Here is a 21,021-nt window from a genome sequence, read left to right as displayed (position 1 = left end):
CAAACGTGAAAGCATCGTGGCACAGGCGCCTTCAGAACATGCGGCCATCAGGACAAAGAGTGCTGCCGGCCAACAACACCCTGGTCTCGGGCCCTGAAATTCCTCTCCTGAGCAATCTGCCCCGCATCACAGCAAAACGATGTTTCCTGATCCCCTGAGACACCCTCAGGACAACTGGGCCCCCTCAGCCTAAGAGCAAGTGCCCTCTTTGGCAACAAACACGCCCTTGGCACTTATGATTCCACACAGTGGACACACCCTCAAGGCGAGAGATCTTCCACAAGGGAAGGGCCCTTGGCCGAATATGACGACCTCCATCAAAAGCGGCTCGTAGGGACCCGTGACAAAGGGCACCTGAGGAACCCCTGGACTGATCAAGGGAGACTTACCAGCAGGCATACTTCCTGGTCTCCTTCCAAGCCAGAGGAACTTCTTAGGACCGCAACCACAGCTAATGGCAAGGGAGCCATTCCAATGCCCAAAGAGGCGGAGCAAACCCTTGCAGCAACTGGGTATCTTATCGTAGCACCTTGCACATTGTCTTTCTTCCCTTCAAGGACAAGACCTTGGAGAAAACATGAGACCCAGGTCCTCCAGAACCAACGTGTCACCCACAGCCGTGCAATGAGGGAACGCCTCCAACGTCCTGGACCCTTGAACCGGCATGACTTCTCTGGCTTGAAGCCATGCATGCTGGAGATCACAGGCTCGCAGCACCAGAAGGCGGCAGGACAAAATGACCCCTGCAGCACACATTCACTCCAGCCCTTAAACCTGTAGCATTTCCTTGGCAGCCAACTCGCTTCTTTCTGCATGGTTGGGCCCAAAGACCTCCGGGAAGAGCTCCAAACCTCAGGGAATGCTATGCCGACTGGGCATAGCAATGACGCTGGGCTGTCCTAAGGAACACCTTAACATCCTCAACATAGCGGCAAGGAGGCCACACAGGGACAAAACTTCCCAATGGGTCAATATCGGGCCCAGTGAGAAGACACCATACTGTGCTGTGAAGGCACCATTCAGTGGAACAAGGACCCGCCGTGAAGCACATTGAGAAAGGAGAGGAAAAGGATGGGATGATCCATGAATGTGCACCTGTATTCCTACCCTACACGGGACTCCAAATGCTCCTGAAGATATCCCAAAAGAGTTCCGGGAACCCTATGTCCACCGACCATCTATCCACCCAGCAGTAAGCCTGTGGGCTTAGCCAACACTGTCACGTGTATTTCCCACTCGCCTTGCCTTCCTCTCTCCACCAGGATCCAGACGAATCCACCCCTCACCTAAGTAGCTTGATATCCCCTGGATTTGCCTAAGGCATTTTCCAACCTCTCCACACACAACACACAAGCAGGACACAACCCAAGGAGGAGCCAACAGCGTCGCCCAAGTCTGTGGGACGGTGGCCCCTTTGATTTCCCCTGAGCATCAGGGCAAACGTAAACTACATCCCACCTCCCAAGCTGAACATGACATAGAAGCCTGGCCTGGCCAGGACTCCTTCTCTGACCCTGAGTGCAGAGACTTCTGCTTCCTTGCGGGAACAAGGCAACGACCTGAGCTCGAGGGTGGCCTGTAGATCTCGAGGGCAAGCCAGAGGAGTACCAGTGGCTCACGCTTCCTTTCATACCCGCATACAGACCGCGGCAGGATATAGCAGTTTTGGCTAAACTCAGGTGCCCAGAGACATCAAGTTGTCCTTAGCCTTCCCATGTAGATGGACATCCCAGGCTCCTTTCCACATGGCTCTTTCTGCACGAGAAGCCCGCCGCCCTCAACTTGAACAATGTTGCTGCGCACGCCCACAGTAGCAAATGCGACATGGACCTCTCCCTAATTTTCCTTTGGGAGCCACGTGCTGGACCTCAGTTAGGATGAGAAGATGGTAGGTATTGCTCATTCATTTTGTTTAGATTTTGAAGGAATGCATTTATGGGAGTCATCATCGATCCACGCAGCTGCTCAAAGGCTGGACGTGCAAAGTCGCGGACTGTCAGCAAGCTCAATCCTCTCAGCAGTAGGGAGCGGCCAGACTCGAGCCACGGGGCAGAAATTGCACCCAAGTCTCAGGGCATCGGAGCTCGGGTTCCCCAGGAAGAGCCCGGAATGTGACGGGGTAGTCTCGCCGCACAAGTCCCCGTGGCCAAACATCTAGGTTTCTTCAAAGAAGTTCCGTTTACCCCCACAAGTTTTCTACCACAAACCTTGTCAAGCCAGAGGCGATGCGCTTGGGTCGTACAGAAAGCTATTGGCATTGGAGATATTCCAATGCCCAAACTGGCAGGGTAAACCCTTGCAGCAACTGGGTAACTTGCCCTGGCGCCTTGTGTTTTCGCCCCCGGGCCTGTCAGTGACATGACCGCGGAGAAACCTGAGACCCATTCATTGGTTCAGAGTTCCAAGCAGTGCATTTATGGGAGTCATCATCAATCCACCTGCTCAAAGGCTGCACGTTCAAAGTTGCAGGCTCCACCGCAGGGCAGCCAACGATCTCAATCATGTCAGCAGTCAGGAGCGGCCAGAGCCGACCCACGGGGCTGCCAATGGAGCTAAGGATTATGGCATCGGATCTGGGGTGCCACTGGAGGAGCCAAGAAGGTGAGGGTGTAGTCTCAGGGCACAAGTCCCCGTGGCCAAACATCTAGGTTTCTGCAAAGAATTTCCACTCACCACCACAAGGTTCCTACGAGGATCCTCAAGTACTTCACGCCAAAATCACTCTGAGACTCTTTTGCCTCGACTTGCCTCAACTTGCCGCACTGTCCTCACTTCGCCAGGTTTCATGGACTATACAGAGGGCCCCATGCTGCTGCAGGTGTTTGTTCCCGGGCATTCCACCACCTGCCTCAGTGTGACAGAATACAGGGATGTTTGAGAAAAGTGAACGGGGGCACAGAGGCAAAGGGTGATACAGCCCAGCGATGTGCGCTATATCTCCCCTCAACATTTCATTTGCAGCGCATCATGTCTGTGTGTCCACAGCCAAACGTGAATGCATCGTGGCACAGATGCCTTCAGAGTGCACGGGCATCAACACAAAGAGCACGGCAGTCCATCAAACCCCTGGTATGGGCCTTGAACTTCCCCGCCTGAGCCGCCTCCCCACTGACACAGCATAGGTATGTCATCCTGAACCGCTGAGACACCCTCAGGGGAAATGGGATTACTCAGCGTAATAGCCACTGCCCTCTTTGGAACCAAACCACTCCTGACGCATATGCTTCCACACAATGGACTCACCCTCAAGGGGAAATGTGGTCCCTGAGATCTTCCACAAGGGAATGGCCCTTGGCCAAATGTCACGACCTCCAACAAAAGCAGCTTGTAGGGAACGCTGACAAAACGCACCAGAGGAACTCCTGGACTGAATAATGGAGTTTCACCTGTAGCCATACTTCCTGGCCTGCTGCCACGACTGGCAACCTACCCTTAGCCCACACACAAAGCTAATGGCACGGGAACCATTCCGATGCTCAACGCGGCGGGGAAACCCTTGCAGCAATGGTGTAACTTGCAGTGGTGTCTGGCACTTTCACACTCTGGGCCCATCAGTGACGTGACATTGGGGAAATCGTGAGGCCCAGGTACTCTACAAGCAACTTGTTACCCACAGCCATGCAACGAGAGAACCCAGACAACCGCCTAGACACTTGAACCGGTATGATTTGTCTGGCCTGTGGCCAGGCTCGCCGGATACCACAGTCTCGACGCACCAGCGGGTGGCAGGAAAAATGACACCCACACCACACATCCTCTCCTGCCCTTAAAACTGTAGCCTTTCCTTGGCAACCGACTCCCTTGATTCTGCATGGTTGCGCCCAATGACCTCCTAGTAGAGCTCCAATCCTCAGGGAACGCTATGTGGGCCGGGTATAGAAATGATGCTTGGCTATCCTCAGGAACACCTTCACATCTTCAACACAGGGGGAACGTGGCCAGACAGGGACAAAACACCCCAAGGCCTCTAAATCGGCCCCCATGAGAAGACACCATACTGTGCCATGAAGGCAACTTTTCGCTGGACAAGGACCTGCCATGAAGCAAATCGACCAAGGAGAGGAAAGAGGCAGGACAGTCCACAAAGGTGCTCCCGTATTCTCTCCCTACACGTGCCTCCAGATGCTCCTGAGAGAATCCCAAATGTGTTCCGGGGACCCCATTGCCACCGACGATCTATCCACACACCAATAAACCTGTGGGCTTAGCCAGCCATCTCACGTGTCTCTTTCACTCGCCTTGCATTACTCTCTCTCCACCGGAATCCCAACGTGTCACGGCAAGATGCCAGAGCCACCCCTCACCAAGGAAGCTTGCCGTGACCAAGCTTGACTAAGGCATTTTCCAGCCCCTTCACACAGCACACACAAGCAGGACACAACCCGAGGAGGAGCCATCAGATTGCCTAACCTCCCAGGAACGGTGGCCCATTTGATTTCTCCCCTCATCAGGAGAAACCTAAGTTGCATATGGTCTCCCAAGCAGAACATGACAAAGAAGCCTGGCCTAGGCCTGGAATCCTGTTCTGACCCTGAGCCTACAGACTTCTGTTTCTTTGAGGCCACAAGGCAATGACCAGCAGGTGGGGGCAGCCTGTAGAACACAAGCGCAGGGGGCAGAACCAGCAATGGCGCACGCTTCCTCTCCTACCTGCCTGCTGAACCGTGGCAGGGGACAGCAGTCCTGGCTAGACCAAGGAACAAAGAGACGGCACGCTGTCCCAAGCCTTCCACCTGCATTGGCATCCCAGGCTCCTTTCCCAATGGCTCTTCTCCCCATGAGATGACCACAACCCTCAACTTGAACAACGTGGCTGTGGACACCCACGGCCGCAAATGCAATGTGAACCTCTCCCTACTTTCCTTTTGGGAGCCACGTGCTGGACCTCAGTTCCAACGAGGAGACGATAGGGATTTTTCACTCATCTTGTTCAGATTTCCAAGGAATGCATTTGTGGGAGTCATCATCGATCCAAGCACGGGCTCAAACGTTGGACATGCAAAGTTGCAGATTCCACCATGGGACGGCCAGCGAGCTGAATCATATCAGCGTACAGAAGTGGCCAGAGCCGAGCCATGGTTCAGGAAATGCAGCCAGTTCTCAGGGCATCAAAGCTCGTGTTCCCCGAGAAATTACCAGAAGGTGAGGGTGTAGCCCCGGTGCACACGTTCCCGTCGTCAAACCTTTAGGTTAAGCAAAGAAGTGTCCCTTACCGCAACAAGGGTTAAAGCAGGATCCTCATGGAATGCACGCCAGGACCCATCCGAAACTCCTTCGCCTGGCCTCGCCTTGCCACGCCGTCCTCCTTTCAACGGGTATCAGGGATTATACGGATGGCCCCAGGCTGCTGCTAGCATTCTTTCCCTGGCATTCCACCTGGTTCGGGTGAGAGAACACACGCAGGCTTGAGGAGGGTGCACGGGCGCAGCGAGGGACAGGTCGATACCACCCAGTGATGTGTGTTCTATCTCTCCTCAACATTTCATTTGCTGTCCGTCTTGCCTGTGTGTACGCACCCAAACGTGAAAGCATCCTGGCACAGTCGCCTTCAGAGCATGCGGCCATCAGGACAAAGAGTGCCGCCGACCAACAACACCCTGGTCTCGGGCCCTGAAATTCCTCTCCTGAGCAATCTGCCCCGCATCACAGCAAAACGATGTCTTCCTGATCCCCTGAGACACCCTCAGGACAACTGGGCCCCCTCAGCCTAAGAGCAAGTGCCCTCTTTGGCAACAAACACGCCCTTGGCACTTATGATTCCACACAGTGGACACACCCTCAAGGCGAGAGATCTTCCACAAGGGAAGGGCCCTTGGCCGAATATGACGACCTCCATCAAAAGCGGCTCGTAGGGACCCGTGACAAAGGGAACCTGAGGAACCCCTGGACTGATCAAGGGAGACTCACCAGCAGGCATACTTCCTGGTCTCCTGCCAAGCCAGAGGAACTTCTTAGGACCGCAACCAAAGCTAATGGCAAGGGAGCCATTCCAATGCCCAAAGTGGCGGAGCAAACCCTTGCAGCAACTGGGTATCTTATCGTAGCACCTTGCACATTGTCTTTCTTCCCTTCAAGGACAAGACCTTGGAGAAAACATGAGACCCAGGTCCTCCAGAACCAACGTGTCACCCACAGCCGTGCAATCAGGGAACGCCTCCAACATCCTGGACCCTTGAACCGGCATGACTTCTCTGGCTTGAAGCCATGCATGCTGGAGATCACAGGCTCGCAGCACCAGAAGGCGGCAGGACAAAATGACCCCTGCAGCACACATTCACTCCAGCCCTTAAACCTGTAGCATTTCCTTGGCAGCCAACTCGCTTCTTTCTGCATGGTTGGGCCCAAAGACCTCCGGGAAGAGCTCCAAACCTCAGGGAATGCTATGCCGACTGGGCATAGCAATGACGCTGGGCTGTCCTAAGGAACACCTTAACATCCTCAACATAGCGGCAAGGAGGCCACACAGGGACAAAACGTCCCAACGGATCCAAATCGGGCCCAGTGAGAAGACACCATACTGTGCTGTGAAGGCACCATTCAGTGGAACAAGGACCCGCCGTGAAGCACATTGAGAAAGGAGAGGAAAAGGTTGGGATGGTCCATGAATGTGCACCTGTATTCCTACCCGACACGGGACTCCAAATGCTCCTGAAGATATCCCAAAAGAGTTCCGGGAACCCTATGTCCACCGACCATCTATCCACACAACAGTAAGCCTGTGGGCTTAACCAACACTCTCACGTGTATTTCCCACTCGCCTTGCCTTCCTCTCTCCACCAGGATCCAGACGAATCCACCCCTCACCTAATTAGCTTGATATCCCCTGGATTTGCCTAAGGCATTTTCCAACCTCTCCACACACAACACACAAGCAGGACACAACCCAAGGAGGAGCCAACAGCGTCGCCCAAGTCTCTGGGACGGTGGCCCATTTGATTTCCCCTGACCATCAGGGCAAACGTAAACTACATCCCACCTCCCAAGCTGAACATGACATAGAAGCCTGGCCTGGCCAGGACTCCTTCTCTGACCCTGAGTGCAGAGACTTCTGCTTCCTTGCGGGAACAAGGCAACGACCTGAGCTCGAGGGTGGCCTGTAGATCTCGAGGGCAAGCCAGAGGAGTACCAGTGGCTCATGCTTCCTTTCATACCCGCATACAGACCGCGGCAGGATATAGCAGTTTTGGCTAAACACAGGTGCCCAGAGACATCAAGTTGTCCTTAGCCTTCCCATGTAGATGGACATCCCAGGCTCCTTTCCACATGGCTCTTTCTGCACGAGAAGCCCGCCACCCTCAACTTGAACAATGTTGCTGCGCACGCCCACAGTAACAAATGCGACATGGACCTCTCCCTAATTTTCTTTTGGGAGCCACGTGCTGGACCTCAGTTAGGATGAGAAGATGGTAGGTATTGCTCATTCATTTTGTTTAGATTTTGAAGGAATGCATTTATGGGAGTCATCATCGATCCACGCAGCTGCTCAAAGGCTGGACGTGCAAAGTCGCGGACTGTCAGCAAGCTCAATCCTCTCAGCAGTAGGGAGCGGCCAGACTCGGGCCACGGGGCAGAAAGTGCACCCAAGTCTCAGGGCATCGGAGCTCGGGTTCCCCAGGAAGAGCCCGGAATGTGACGGGGTAGTCTCGCCGCACAAGTCCCCGTGGCCAAATATCTAGGTTTCTTCAAAGAAGTTCCGTTAACCCCCAGAAGTTTTCTACCACGAACCTTGTCAAGCCAGAGGCGATGCGCTTGGGTCGTACAGAAAGCTATTGGCATTGGAGATATTCCAATGCCCAAACTGGCAGGGTAAACCCTTGCAGCAACTGGGTAACTTGCCCTGGCGCCTTGTATTTTCGCCCCCGGGCCTGTCAGTGACATGACCGCGGAGAAACCTGAGACCCATTCATTGGTTCAGAGTTCAAAGCAGTGCATTTATGGGGGTCATCATCAATCCACCTGCTCAAAGGCTGCACGTTCAAAGTTGCAGGCTCCACCGCAGGGCAGCCAACGATCTCAATCATGTCAGCAGTCAGGAGCGGCCAGAGCCGACCCACGGGGCTGCCAATGGAGCTAAGGATCATGGCATCGGATCTGGGGTGCCACTGGAAGAGCCAAGAAGGTGAGGGTGTAGTCTCAGGGCACAAGTCCCCGTGGCCAAACATCTAGGTTTCTGCAAAGAATTTCCACTCACCACCACAAGGTTCCTACGAAGATCCTCAAGTACTTCACGCCAAAATCACTCTGAGACTCTTTTGCCTCGACTTGCCTCAACTTGCCGCACTGTCCTCACTTCGCCAGGTTTCATGGACTGTACAGAGGGCCCCATGCTGCCGCAGGTGTTTGTTCCCGGGCACTCCACCACCTGCCTCAGTGTGACAGAACACAGGGATGTTTGAGAAAAGTGAACGGGGGCACGGAGACAAAGGGTGATACCGCCCAGCGATGTGCGCTATATCTCCCCTCAACATTTCATTTGCAGCGCATCATGTCTGTGTGTCCACAGCCAAACGTGAAAGCATCGTGGCACAGATGCCTTCAGAGTGCACGGGCATCAACACAAAGAGCACGGCTGTCCATCAAAGCCCTGGTATGGGCCTTGAACTTCCCCGCCTTAGCCGCCTCCCCACTGACACAGCATAGGGATGTCATCCTGAACAGCTGAGACACCCTCAGGGGAAATGGGATTACTCAGCGTAAGAGCCACTGCCCTCTTTGGAACCAAACCACTCCTGGCGCATACGCTTCTACACAATGGACTCACCCTCAAGGGGAAATGTGGACCCTGAGATCTTCCACAAGGGAACAGCCCTTGGCCAAATGTCACGACCTCCAAGAAAAGCAGCTTGTAGGGACCGGTGACAAAGCGCACCAGAGGAACTCCTGGACTGAACATTGGTGATTCACCTGTAGCCATACTTCCTGGCCTGCTGCCAAGACTGGCAACCTACCCTTAGCCCACACACAAAGCTAATGGCACGGGAACCATTCTGATGCTCAACGCGGCGGGGAAACCCTTGCAGCAATGGTGTAACTTGCAGTGGTGTCTGGTACTTTCACACTCTGGGCCCATCAGTGACGTGACATTGGGGAAACCGTGAGGCCCAGGTACTCTACAAGCAACTTGTTACCCACAGCCATGCAACGAGAGAACCCAGACAACAGCCTAGACACTTGAACCGGTATGATTTGTCTGGCCTGTGGCCAGGCTCGCAGGATACCACAGTCTTGACGCACCAGCGGGTGGCAGGAAAAATGACACCCACACCACACATCCTCTCCTGCCCTTAAAACTGTAGCCTTTCCTTGGCAACCGACTCCCTTGATTCTGCATGGTTGCGCCCAATGACCTCCTAGTAGAGCTCCAATCCTCAGGGAACGCTATGTGGGCCGGGTATAGAAATGATGCTTGGCTGTCCTCAGGAACACCTTCACATCTTCAACACAGGGGGAACGTGGCCAGACAGGGACAAAACACCCCAAGGCCTCTAAATCGGCCCCCATGAGAAGACACCATACTGTGCCATGAAGGCAACCTTTCGCTGGACAAGGACCCGCCATGAAGCAAATCGACCAAGGAGAGGAAAGAGGCGGGACAGTCCACAAAGGTGCTCCCGTATTCTCTCCCTACACGTGCCTCCAGATGCTCCTGAGGGAATCCCAAATGTGTTCCGGGGACCCCATTGCCACCGACGATCTATCCACCCACCAATAAACCTGTGGGCTTAGCCAGCCATCTCACGTGTCTCTTTCACTCGCCTTGCCTTACTCTCTCTCCACCGGAATCCCAACGTGTCACGGCAAGATGCCAGAGCCACCCCTCACCAAGGAAGCTTGCCGTGACCAAGCTTGACTAAGGCATTTTCCAGCCCCTTCACACAGCACACACAAGCAGGACACAACCCGAGGAGGAGCCATCAGATTTCCTAAACTCCCAGGAACAGTGGCCCATTTGATTTCTCCCCTCATCAGGAGAAACCTAAGTTGCATATGGTCTCCCAAGCAGAACATGACAAAGAAGCCTGGCCTAGGCCTGGAATCCTGTTCTGACCCTGAGCCTACAGACTTCTGTTTCTTTGAGGCCACAAGGCAATGACCAGCAGGTGGGGGCAGCCTGTAGAACACAAGCGCAGGGGGCAGAACCAGCGATGGCGCACGCTTCCTCTCCTACCTGCCTGCTGAACCGTGGCAGGGGACAGCAGTCCTGGCTAGACCAAGGAACAAAGAGACGGCACGCTGTCCCAAGCCTTCCCACCTGCATTGGCATCCCAGGCTCCTTTCCCAATGGCTCTTCTCCCCATGAGATGACCACAACCCTCAACTTGAACAACGTGGCTGTGGACACCCACGGCCGCAAATGCAATGTGAACCTCTCCCTACTTTCCTTTTGGGAGCCATGTGCTGGACCTCAGTTCCAACGAGGAGACGGTAGGGATTTTTCACTCATTTTGTTCAGATTTCCAAGGAATGCATTTGTGGGAGTCATCATCGATCCAAGCACGGGCTCAAACGTTGGACATGCAAAGTTGCAGATTCCACCATGGGACGGCCAGCGAGCTGAATCATATCAGCGTAGAGAAGTGGCCAGAGCCGAGCCATGGTTCAGGAAATGCAGCCAGTTCTCAGGGCATCAAAGCTCGTGTTCCCCGAGAAATTACCAGAAGGTGAGGGTGTAGCCCCGGTGCACACGTTCCCGTCGTCAAACCTTTAGGTTAAGCAAAGAAGTGTCCCTTACCGCAACAAGGGTTAAAGCAGGATCCTCATGGAATGCACGCCAGGACCCATCCGAAACTCCTTCGCCTGGCCTCGCCTTGCCACGCCGTCCTCCTTTCATCGGGTATCAGGGATTATACGGATGGCCCCAGGCTGCTGCTAGCATTCTTTCCCTGGCATTCCACCTGGTTCGGGTGAGAGAACACACGCAGGCTTGAGGAGGGTGCATGGGCGCAGCGAGGGACAGGTCGATACCACCCAGTGATGTGTGTTCTATCTCTCCTCAACATTTCATTTGCTGTCCGTCTTGCCTGTGTGTACGCACCCAAACGTGAAAGCATCCTGGCACATTCGCCTTCAGAGCATGCGGCCATCAGGACAAAGAGCGCCGCCGACCAACAACACCCTGGTCTCGGGCCCTGAAATTCCTCTCCTGAGCAATCTGCCCCGCATCACAGCAAAACTATGTCTTCCTAATCCCCTGAGACACCCTCAGGACAACTGGGCCCCCTCAGCCTAAGAGCAAGTGCCCTCTTTGGCAACAAACACGCCCTTAGCACTTATGATTCCACACAGTGGACACACCCTCAAGGCGAGAGATCTTCCACAAGGGAAGGGCCCTTGGCCGAATATGACGACCTCCATCAAAAGCGGCTCGTAGGGACCCGTGACAAAGGGCACCTGAGGAACCCCTGGACTGATCAAGGGAGACTCACCAGCAGGCATACTTCCTGGTCTCCTGCCAAGCCAGAGGAACTTCTTAGGACCGCAACCACAGCTAATGGCAAGGGAGCCATTCCAATGCCCAAAGTGGCGGAGCAAACCCTTGCAGCAACTGGGTATCTTATCGTAGCACCTTGCACATTGTCTTTCTTCCCTTCAAGGACAAGACCTTGGAGAAACCATGAGACCCAGGTCCTCCAGAGCCAACGTGTCACCCACAGCCGTGCAATGAGGGAACGCCTCCAACATCCTGGACCCTTGAACCGGCATGACTTCTCTGGCTTGAAGCCATGCATGCTGGAGATCACAGGCTCGCAGCACCAGAAGGCGGCAGGACAAAATGACCCTTGCAGCACACATTCACTCCAGCCCTTAAATCTGTAGCATTTCCTTGGCTGCCAACTCGCTTCTTTCTGCATGGTTGGGCCCAAAGACCTCCGGGAAGAGCTCCAAACCTCAGGGAATGCTATGCCGACTGGGCATAGCAATGACGCTGGGCTGTCCTAAGGAACACCTTAACATCCTCAACATAGCGGCAAGGAGGCCACACAGGGACAAAACGTCCCAACGGGTCCAAATCGGGCCCAGTGAGAAGACACCATACTGTGCTGTGAAGGCACCATTCAGTGGAACAAGGACCCGCCGTGAAGCACATTGAGAAAGGAGAGGAAAAGGTTGGGATGGTCCATGAATGTGCACCTGTATTCCTACCCGACACGGGACTCCAAATGCTCCTGAAGATATCCCAAAAGAGTTCCAGGAACCCTATGTCCACCGACCATCTATCCACCCAACAGTAAGCCTGTGGGCTTAGCCAACACTCTCACGTGTGTTTCCCACTCGCCTTGCCTTCCTCTCTCCACCAGGATCCAGACGAATCCACCCCTCACCTAAGTAGCTTGATATCCCCTGGATTTGCCTAAGGCATTTTCCAACCTCTCCACACACAACACACAAGCAGGACACAACCCAAGGAGGAGCCAACAGCGTCGCCCAAGTCTGTGGGACGGTGGCCCATTTGATTTCCCCTGACCATCAGGGCAAACGTAAACTACATCCCACCTCCCAAGCTGAACATGACATAGAAGCCTGGCCTGGCCAGGACTCCTTCTCTGACCCTGAGTGCAGAGACTTCTGCTTCCTTGCGGGAACAAGGCAACGACCTGAGCTCGAGGGTGGCCTGTAGATCTCGAGGGCAAGCCAGAGGAGTACCAGTGGCTCATGCTTCCTTTCATACCCGCATACAGACCGCGGCAGGATATAGCAGTTTTGGCTAAACTCAGGTGCCCACGGACATCAAGTTGTCCTTAGCCTTCCCATGTAGATGGACATCCCAGGCTCCTTTCCACATGGCTCTTTCTGCACGAGAAGCCCGCCACCCTCAACTTGAACAATGTTGCTGCGCACGCCCACAGTAGCAAATGCGACATGGACCTCTCCCTAATTTTCCTTTGGGAGCCACGTGCTGGACCTCAGTTAGGATGAAAAGATGGTAGGTATTGCTCATTCATTTTGTTTAGATTTTGAAGGAATGCATTTATGGGAGTCATCATCGATCCACGCAGCTGCTCAAAGGCTGGAGGTGCAAAGTCGCGGACTGTCAGCAAGCTCAATCCTCTCAGCAGTAGGGAGCGGCCAGACTCGAGCCACGGGGCAGAAAGTGCACCCAAGTCTCAGGGCATCGGAGCTCGGGTTCCCCAGGAAGAGCCCGGAATGTGACGGGGTAGTCTCGCCGCACAAGTCCCCGTGGCCAAACATCTAGGTTTCTTCAAAGAAGTTCCGTTTACCCCCACAAGGTTTCTACCACGAACCTTGTCATGCCAGAGGCGATGCGCTTGGGTCGTACAGAAAGCTATTGGCATTGGAGATATTCCCATGCCCAAACTGGCAAGGTAAACCCTTGCAGCAACTGGGTAACTTGCCCTGGCGCCTTGTGTTTTCGCCCCCGGACCTGTCAGTGCCATTACCGCGGAGAAACCTGAGACCCATTCATTGGTTCAGAGTTCCAAGCAGTGCATTTATGGGAGTCATCATCAATCCACCTGCTCAAAGGCTGCACGTTCAAAGTTGCAGGCTCCACCGCAGGGCAGCCAATGATCTCAATCATGTCAGCAGTCAGGAGCGGCCAGAGCCGACCCACGGGGCTGCCAATGGAGCTAAGGATCATGGCATCGGATCTGTGGTGCCACTGGAAGAGCCAGGAAGGTGAGGGTGTAGTCTCAGGGCACAAGTCCCCGTGGCCAAACATCTAGGTTTCTGCAAAGAATTTCCACTCACCACCACAAGGTTCCTACGAGGATCCTCAAGTACTTCACGCCAAAATCACTCTGAGACTCTTTTGCCTCGACTTGCCTCAACTTGCCGCACTGTCCTCACTTCGCCAGGTTTCATGGACTGTACAGAGGGCCCCATGCTGCTGCAGGTGTTTGTTCCCGGGCACTCCACCACCTGCCTCAGTGTGACAGAACACAGGGATGTTTGAGAAAAGTGAACGGGGGCACGGAGGCAAAGTGTGATACCGCCCAGCGATGTGCGCTATATCTCCCCTCAACATTTCATTTGCAGCGCATCATGTCTGTGTGTCCACAGCCAAACGTGAAAGCATCGTGGCACAGATGCCTTCAGAGTGCACGGGCATCAACACAAAGAGCACGGCTGTCCATCAAAGCCCTGGTATGGGCCTTGAACTTCCCCGCCTTAGCCGCCTCCCCACTGACACAGCATAGGGATGTCATCCTGAACCACTGAGACACCCTCAGGGGAAATGGGATTACTCAGCGTAAGAGCCACTGCCCTCTTTGGAACCAAACCACTCCTGGCGCATACGCTTCTACACAATGGACTCACACTCAAGGGGAAATGTGGTCCCTGAGATCTTCCACAAGGGAACGGCCCTTGGCCAAATGTCACGACCTCCAAGAAAAGCAGCTTGTAGGGACCGGTGACAAAACGCACCAGAGGAACTCCTGGACTGAATAATGGAGATTCACCTGTAGCCATACTTCCTGGCCTGCTGCCAAGACTGGCAACCTACCCTTAGCCCACACACAAAGCTAATGGCACGGGAACCATTCCGATCCTCAACGCGGCGGGGAAACCCTTGCAGCAATGGTGTAACTTGCAGTGGTGTCTGGTACTTTCACACTCTGGGCCCATCAGTGACGTGACAGTGGGGAAACCGTGAGGCCCAGGTACTCTACAAGCAACTTGTTACCCACAGCCATGCAACGAGAGAACCCAGACAACAGCCTAGACACTTGAACCGGTATGATTTGTCTGGCCTGTGGCCAGGCTCGCCGGATACCACAGTCTCGACGCACCAGCGGGTGGCAGGAAAAATGACACCCACACCACACATCCTCTCCTGCCCTTAAAACTGTAGCCTTTGCTTGGCAACCGACTCCCTTGATTCTGCATGGTTGCGCCCAATGACCTCCTAGTAGAGCTCCAATCCTCAGGGAACGCTATGTGGGCCGGGTATAGAAATGATGCTTGGCTGTCCTCAGGAACACCTTCACATCTTCAACACAGGGGGAACGTGGCCAGACAGGGACAAAACACCCCAAGGCCTCTAAATCGGCCCCCATGAGAAGACACCATACTGTGCCATGAAGGCAACCTTTCGCTGGACAAGGACACGCCATGAAGCAAATCGACCAAGGAGAGGAAAGAGGCGGGACAGTCCACAAAGGTGCTCCCTTATTCTCTCCCTACACGTGCCTCCAGATGCTCCTGAGGGAATCCCAAATGTGTTCCGGGGACTCAATGGCCACCATCGATCTATCCACCCACCAATAAACCTGTGGGCTTAGCCAGCCATCTCACGTGTCTCTTTCACTCGCCTTGCCTTACTCTCTCTCCACCGGAATCCCAACGTGTCACGGCAAGATGCCAGAGCCACCCCTCACCAAGGAAGCTTGCCGTGACCAAGCTTGACTAAGGCATTTTCCAGCCCCTTCACACAGCACACACAAGCAGGACACAACCCGAGGAGAAGCCATCAGATTGCCTAAACTCCCAGGAACGGTGGCCCATTTGATTTCTCCCCTCATCAGGAGAAACCTAAGTTGCATATGGTCTACCAAGCAGAACATGACAAAGAAGCCTGGCCTAGGCCTGGAATCCTGTTCTGACCCTGAGCCTACAGACTTCTGTTTCTTTGAGGCCACAAGGCAATGACCAGCAGGTGGGGGCAGCCTGTAGAACACAAGCGCAGGGGGCAGAACCAGCAATGGCGCACGCTTCCTCTCCAACCTGCCTGCTGAACCGTGGCAGGGGACAGCAGTCCTGGCTAGACCAAGGAACAAAGAGACGGCACGCTGTCCCAAGCCTTCCCACCTGCATTGGCATCCCAGGCTCCTTTCCCAATGGCTCTTCTCCCCATGAGATGACCACAACCCTCAACTTGAACAACGTGGCTGTGGACACCCACGGCCTCAAATGCAATGTGAACCTCTCCCTACTTTCCTTTTGGGAGCCACGTGCTGGACCTCAGTTCCAACGAGGAGACGGTAGGGATTTCTCACTCATTTTGTACAGATTTCCAAAGTATGCATTTGTGGGAGTCATCATCGATCCAAGCACGGGCTCAAACGTTGGACAGGCAAAGATGCAGATTCCACCATGGGACGGCCAGCGAGCTGAATCATATCAGCGTACAGAAGTGGTCAGAGCCGAGCCATGGGTCAGGAAATGCAGCCAGTTCTCAGGGCATCAAAGCTCGTGTTCCCCGAGAAAAGACCAGAAGGTGAGGGTGTAGCCCCGGTGCACACGTCGCCGTCGCCAAACCTTTAGGTTAAGCAAAGAAGTGTCCCTTACCGCAACAAGGGTTAAAGCAGGATCCTCATGGAATGCACGCAGGGCCCGTCCGAGACTCCTTCGCCTGGCCTCGCCTTGCCACGCCGTCCTCCTTTCAACGGGTATCAGGGATTATACGGATGGCCCCAGGCTGCTGCTGGCATTCTTTCCCTGGCATTCCACATGGTTCGGGTGAGCGAACACACGCAGGCTTGAGGAGGGTGCACGGGCGCAGCGACGGCAATGTCGATACCACCCAGTGATGTGTGTTCTATCTCTCCTCAACATTTCATTTGCTGTCCGTCTTGCCTGTGTGTACGCCCCCAAATGTGAAAGAATCGTGGCACAGGCGCCTTCAGAGCATGCGGCCATCAGGACAAAGAGCGCCGCCGACCAACAACACCATGGTCTCGGGCCCTGAAATTCCTCTCTGAGCAATCTGCCCTGCATCACAGCAAAACGATGTCTTCCTGATCCCCTGAGACACCCTCAGGACAACTGGGCCCCCTCAGCCTACGAGCAAGTGCCCTCTTTGGCAACAAACACACCCTTGGCACTTTTGATTCCACACAGTGGACACACCCTCAAGGGGAGAGATCTTCCACAAGGAAAGGCCCTTGGTCGAATATAACGACCTCCATCAAAAGCGGCTCGTAGGGACCCGTGACAAAGGGAACCTGAGGAACCCCTGGACTGATCAAGGGAGACTCACCAGCAGGCATACTTCCTGGTCTCCTGCCAAGCCAGAGGAACTTCTTAGGACCGCAACCAAAGCTAATGGCAAGGGAGCCATTCCAATGCCCAAAGTGGCGGGGCAAACCCTTGCAGCAACTGGGTATCTTATCGTAGCACCTTGCACATTGTCTTTCTTCCTTTCAAGGACAAGACTTTGGAGAAACCATGAGACCGAGGTCCTCCAGAACCAACGTGTCACCCACAGCCGTGCAATGAGGGAACACCTCCAACATCCTGGACCCTTGAACTGGCATGACTTCTCTGGCTTGAAGCCATGCATGCTGGAGATCACAGGCTCGCAGCACCAGAAGGCGGCAGGACAAAATGACCCCTGCAGCACACATTCACTCCAGCCCTTAAACCTGTAGTATTTCCGTGGCAGCCAACTCGCTTCTTTCTGCATGGTTGGGCCCAAAGACCTCCGGGAAGAGCTCCAAACCTCAGGGAATGCTATGCCGACTGGGTATAGCAATGACGCTGGGCTGTCCGAAGGAACACCTTAACATCCTCAACATAGGGGCAAGGAGGCCACACAGGGACAAAACATCCCAACGGCTCCAAATCGGGCCCAGTGAGAAGACACCATACTGTGCCGTGAATGCACCATTCACTGGAACAAGGACCCGCCGTGAAGCACATTGAGAAAGGAGAGGAAAAGGTTGGGATGGTCCATGAATGTGCACCTGTATTCCTTCCCTACACGGGACTCCAAATGCTCCTGAAGATATCCCAAAAGAGTTCTGGGAACCCTATGTCCACCGAACATCTATCCACCCAACAGTAAGCCTGTGGGCTTAGGCAACACTCTCACGTGTATTTCCCGCTCGCCTTGCCTTCCTCTCTCCACCAGGACCCAAACGAATCCACCCCTCACCTAAGTAGCTTGATGTCCCCTGAATTTGCCTAAGGCATTTTCCAACCTCTCCACACACAACACACAAGCAGGACACAACCTAAGGAGGAGCCAACAGCGTCGCCCAAATCCGTGGGACGGTGGCCCATTTGATTTCCCCTGACCATCAGGGCAAACGTAAACTACATCCCACCTCCCAAGCTGAACATGACATAGAAGCCTGGTCTGGCCAGGACTCCTTCTCTGACCCTGAGTGCAGAGACTTCTGCTTCCTTGCGGGAACAAGGCAACGATCTGAGCTCGAGGGTGGCCTGTAGATCTCGAGGGCAAGCCAGAGGAGTACCAGTGGCTCACGCTTCCTTTCATACCCGCATGCTGACCGCGGCAGGGGATAGCAGTTTTGGCTAGACTCAGGTGCCCAGAGACGTCAAGTTGTCCTTAGCCTTCCCACGTAGATGGACATCCCAGGCTCCTTTCCACATGGCTCTTTCTGCACGAGAAGCCCGCCACCCTCAACTTGAACAATGTTGCTGCGCACGCCCACAGTAGCAAATGCGACATGGACCTCTCCCTAATTTTCCTTTGGGAGCCACGTGCTGGACCTCAGTTAGGATGAGAAGATGGTAGGTATTGCTCATTCATTTTGTTTAGATTTTGAAGGAATGCTTTTATGGGAGTCATCATCGATCCACGCAGCTGCTCAAAGGCTGGACGTGCAAAGTCGCGGATTGTCAGCAAGCTAAAACCTCTCAGCAGTAGGGAGCGGCCAGACTCGAGCCACGGGGCAGAAAGTGCACCCAAGTCTCAGGGCATTGGAGTTCGTGTTCCCCAGGAAGAGCCCGGAATGTGACAGGGTAGTCTCGCCGCACAAGTCCCCGTGGCCAAACATCTAGGTTTCTTCAAAGAAGTTCCGTTTACCCCCACAAAGTTTCTACCACGAACCTTGTCAAGCCAGAGGCGATGCCCTTGGATCGCACAGAAAGCTATTGGCATTGGAGATATTCCAATGCCCAAACTGGAAGGGCAAAACCTTGCAGCAACTGGGTAACTTGCCCTGGCGCATTGTATTTTCGCCCCCCGGGACTGTCAGTGACATGACCGCGGAGAAACCTGAGACCCATTCATTGGTTCAGAGTTCCAAGCAGTGCATTTATGGGAGTCATCATCAATCCACCTGCTCAAAGGCTGCACGTTCAAAGTTGCAGGCTCCACCGCAGGGCAGCCAACGATCTCAATCATGTCAGCAGTCAGGAGCGGCCAGAGCCGACCCACGGGGCTGCCAATGGAGCTAAAGATCATGGCATCGGATCTGTGGTGCCACTGGAAGAGCCAAGAAGGTGAGGGTGTAGTCTCAGGGCACAAGTCCCCGTGGCCAAACATCTAGGTTTCTGCAAAGAATTTCCACTCACCACCACAAGGTTCCTACGAGGATCCTCAAGTACTTCACGCCAAAATCACTCTGAGACTCTTTTGCCTCGACTTGCCTCAACTTGCCGCACTGTCCTCACTTCGCCAGGTTTCATGGACTGTACAGAGGGCCCCATGCTGCTGCAGGTGTTTGTTCCCGGGCACTCCACCACCTGCCTCAGTGTGACAGAACACAGGGATGTTTGAGAAAAGTGAACGGGGGCACGGAGGCAAAGGGTGATACCGCCCAGCGATGTGCGCTATATCTCCCCTCAACATTTCATTTGCAGCGCATCATGTCTGTGTGTCCACAGCCAAACGTGAATGCATCGTGGCACAGATGCCTTCAGAGTGCACGGGCATCAACACAAAGAGAACGGCAGTCCATCAAAGCCCTGGTATGGGCCTTGAACTTCCTCGCCTGAGCCGCCTCCCCACTGACACAGCATAGGGATGTCATCCTGAACCGCTGAGACACCCTCAGGGGAAATGGGATTACTCAGCGTAAGAGCCACTGCTCTCTTTGGAACCAAACCACTCCTGGCGCATACGCTTCCACACAATGGACTCACCCTCAAGGGGAAATGTGGTCCCTGAGATCTTCCACAAGGGAACGGCCCTTGGCCAAATGTCACGACCTCCAACAAAAGCAGCTTGTAGGGACCGGTGACAAAACGCACCAGAGGAACTCCTGGACTGAACAATGGAGTTTCACCTGTAGCCATACTTCCTGGCCTGCTGCCAAGCCTGGCAACCTACCCTTAGCCCACACACAAAGCTAATGGCACGGGAACCATTCCGATGCTCAACGCGGCGGGGAAACCCTTGCAGCAATGGTGTAACTTGCAGTGGTGTCTGGTACTTTCACACTCTGGGCCCATCAGTGACGTGACATTGGGGAAACCGTGAGGCCCAGGTACTCTACAAGCAACTTGTTACCCACAGCCATGCAACGAGAGAACCCAGACAACAGCCTAGACACTTGAACCGGTATGATTTGTCTGGCCTGTGGCCAGGCTCGCAGGATACCACAGTCTCGACGCACCAGCGGGTGGCAGGAAAAATGACACCCACACCACACATCCTCTCCTGCCCTTAAAACTGTAGCCTTTCCTTGGCAACCGACTCCCTTGTTTCTGCATGGTTGTGCCCAATGACCTCCTAGTAGAGCTCCAATCCTCAGGGAACGCTATGTGGGCCGAGTATAGAAATGATGCTTGGCTGTCCTCAGGAACACCTTCACATCTTCAACACAGGGGGAACGTGGCCAGACAGGGACAAAACACCCCAAGGCCTCTAAATCGGCCCCCATGAGAAGACACCATACTGTGCCATGAAGGCAACCTTTCGCTGGACAAGGACCCGCCATGAAGCAAATCGACCAAGGAGAGGAAAGAGGCGGGACAGTCCACAAATGTGCTCCCGTATTCTCTCCCTACACGTGCCTCCAGATGCTCCTGAGGGAATCCCAAATGTGTTCCGGGGACCCCATGGCCACCGTCGATCTATCCACCCACCAATAAACCTGTGGGCTTAGTCAGCAATCTCACGTGTCTCTTTCACTCGCCTTGCCTTACTCTCTCTCCACCGGGATCCCAACGTGTCACGGCAAGATGCCAGAGCCACCCCTCACCAAGGAAGCTTGCCGTGACCAAGCTTGACTAAGGCATTTTCCAGCCCCTTCACACAGCACACACAAGCAGGACACAACCCGAGTAGGAGCCATCAGATTGCCTAAACTCCCAGGAACAGTGGCCCATTTGATTTCTCCCCTCATCAGGAGAAACCTAAGTTGC

General features: G+C 54.3%; 9 non-coding genes across 9 annotated transcripts; all 9 read right to left on the bottom strand.

Annotated features, from left to right (window-relative positions):
- Nucleotides 1-1,863: 1,863 nt before the first annotated feature.
- Nucleotides 1,864-1,955, bottom strand: LOC137778535 (small nucleolar RNA SNORD116). The gene has a single exon (XR_011076924.1). It is a non-coding gene; the product is annotated as a small nucleolar RNA SNORD116 (small nucleolar RNA).
- A 2,926-nt stretch (nucleotides 1,956-4,881) lies between these two features.
- On the bottom strand, nucleotides 4,882-4,973 carry LOC137753329 (small nucleolar RNA SNORD116). Its single transcript, XR_011071451.1, has one exon. It is a non-coding gene; the product is annotated as a small nucleolar RNA SNORD116 (small nucleolar RNA).
- A 2,408-nt stretch (nucleotides 4,974-7,381) lies between these two features.
- On the bottom strand, nucleotides 7,382-7,473 carry LOC137778530 (small nucleolar RNA SNORD116). Its single transcript, XR_011076923.1, has one exon. It is a non-coding gene; the product is annotated as a small nucleolar RNA SNORD116 (small nucleolar RNA).
- A 2,927-nt stretch (nucleotides 7,474-10,400) lies between these two features.
- On the bottom strand, nucleotides 10,401-10,492 carry LOC137752994 (small nucleolar RNA SNORD116). Its single transcript, XR_011071342.1, has one exon. It is a non-coding gene; the product is annotated as a small nucleolar RNA SNORD116 (small nucleolar RNA).
- Nucleotides 10,493-12,900: 2,408 nt separating this feature from the next.
- Nucleotides 12,901-12,992, bottom strand: LOC137778067 (small nucleolar RNA SNORD116). The gene has a single exon (XR_011076726.1). It is a non-coding gene; the product is annotated as a small nucleolar RNA SNORD116 (small nucleolar RNA).
- Nucleotides 12,993-13,380: 388 nt separating this feature from the next.
- Nucleotides 13,381-13,473, bottom strand: LOC137752057 (small nucleolar RNA SNORD116). The gene has a single exon (XR_011071039.1). It is a non-coding gene; the product is annotated as a small nucleolar RNA SNORD116 (small nucleolar RNA).
- Nucleotides 13,474-15,919: 2,446 nt separating this feature from the next.
- LOC137754010 (small nucleolar RNA SNORD116) lies at nucleotides 15,920-16,011 on the bottom strand. Its single transcript, XR_011071694.1, has one exon. It is a non-coding gene; the product is annotated as a small nucleolar RNA SNORD116 (small nucleolar RNA).
- A 2,405-nt stretch (nucleotides 16,012-18,416) lies between these two features.
- LOC137778562 (small nucleolar RNA SNORD116) lies at nucleotides 18,417-18,508 on the bottom strand. Its single transcript, XR_011076936.1, has one exon. It is a non-coding gene; the product is annotated as a small nucleolar RNA SNORD116 (small nucleolar RNA).
- Nucleotides 18,509-18,898: 390 nt separating this feature from the next.
- Nucleotides 18,899-18,990, bottom strand: LOC137752024 (small nucleolar RNA SNORD116). Its single transcript, XR_011071025.1, has one exon. It is a non-coding gene; the product is annotated as a small nucleolar RNA SNORD116 (small nucleolar RNA).
- Nucleotides 18,991-21,021: the final 2,031 nt, after the last annotated feature.

This window comes from Eschrichtius robustus, chromosome 1, assembly GCF_028021215.1.
Source record: "Eschrichtius robustus isolate mEscRob2 chromosome 1, mEscRob2.pri, whole genome shotgun sequence".
NCBI lineage: Eukaryota > Metazoa > Chordata > Mammalia > Artiodactyla > Eschrichtiidae > Eschrichtius > Eschrichtius robustus.
The sequence above is the reverse complement of the archived record's forward strand: the minus strand, read 5'-3'. Positions and strand labels throughout refer to the sequence as shown.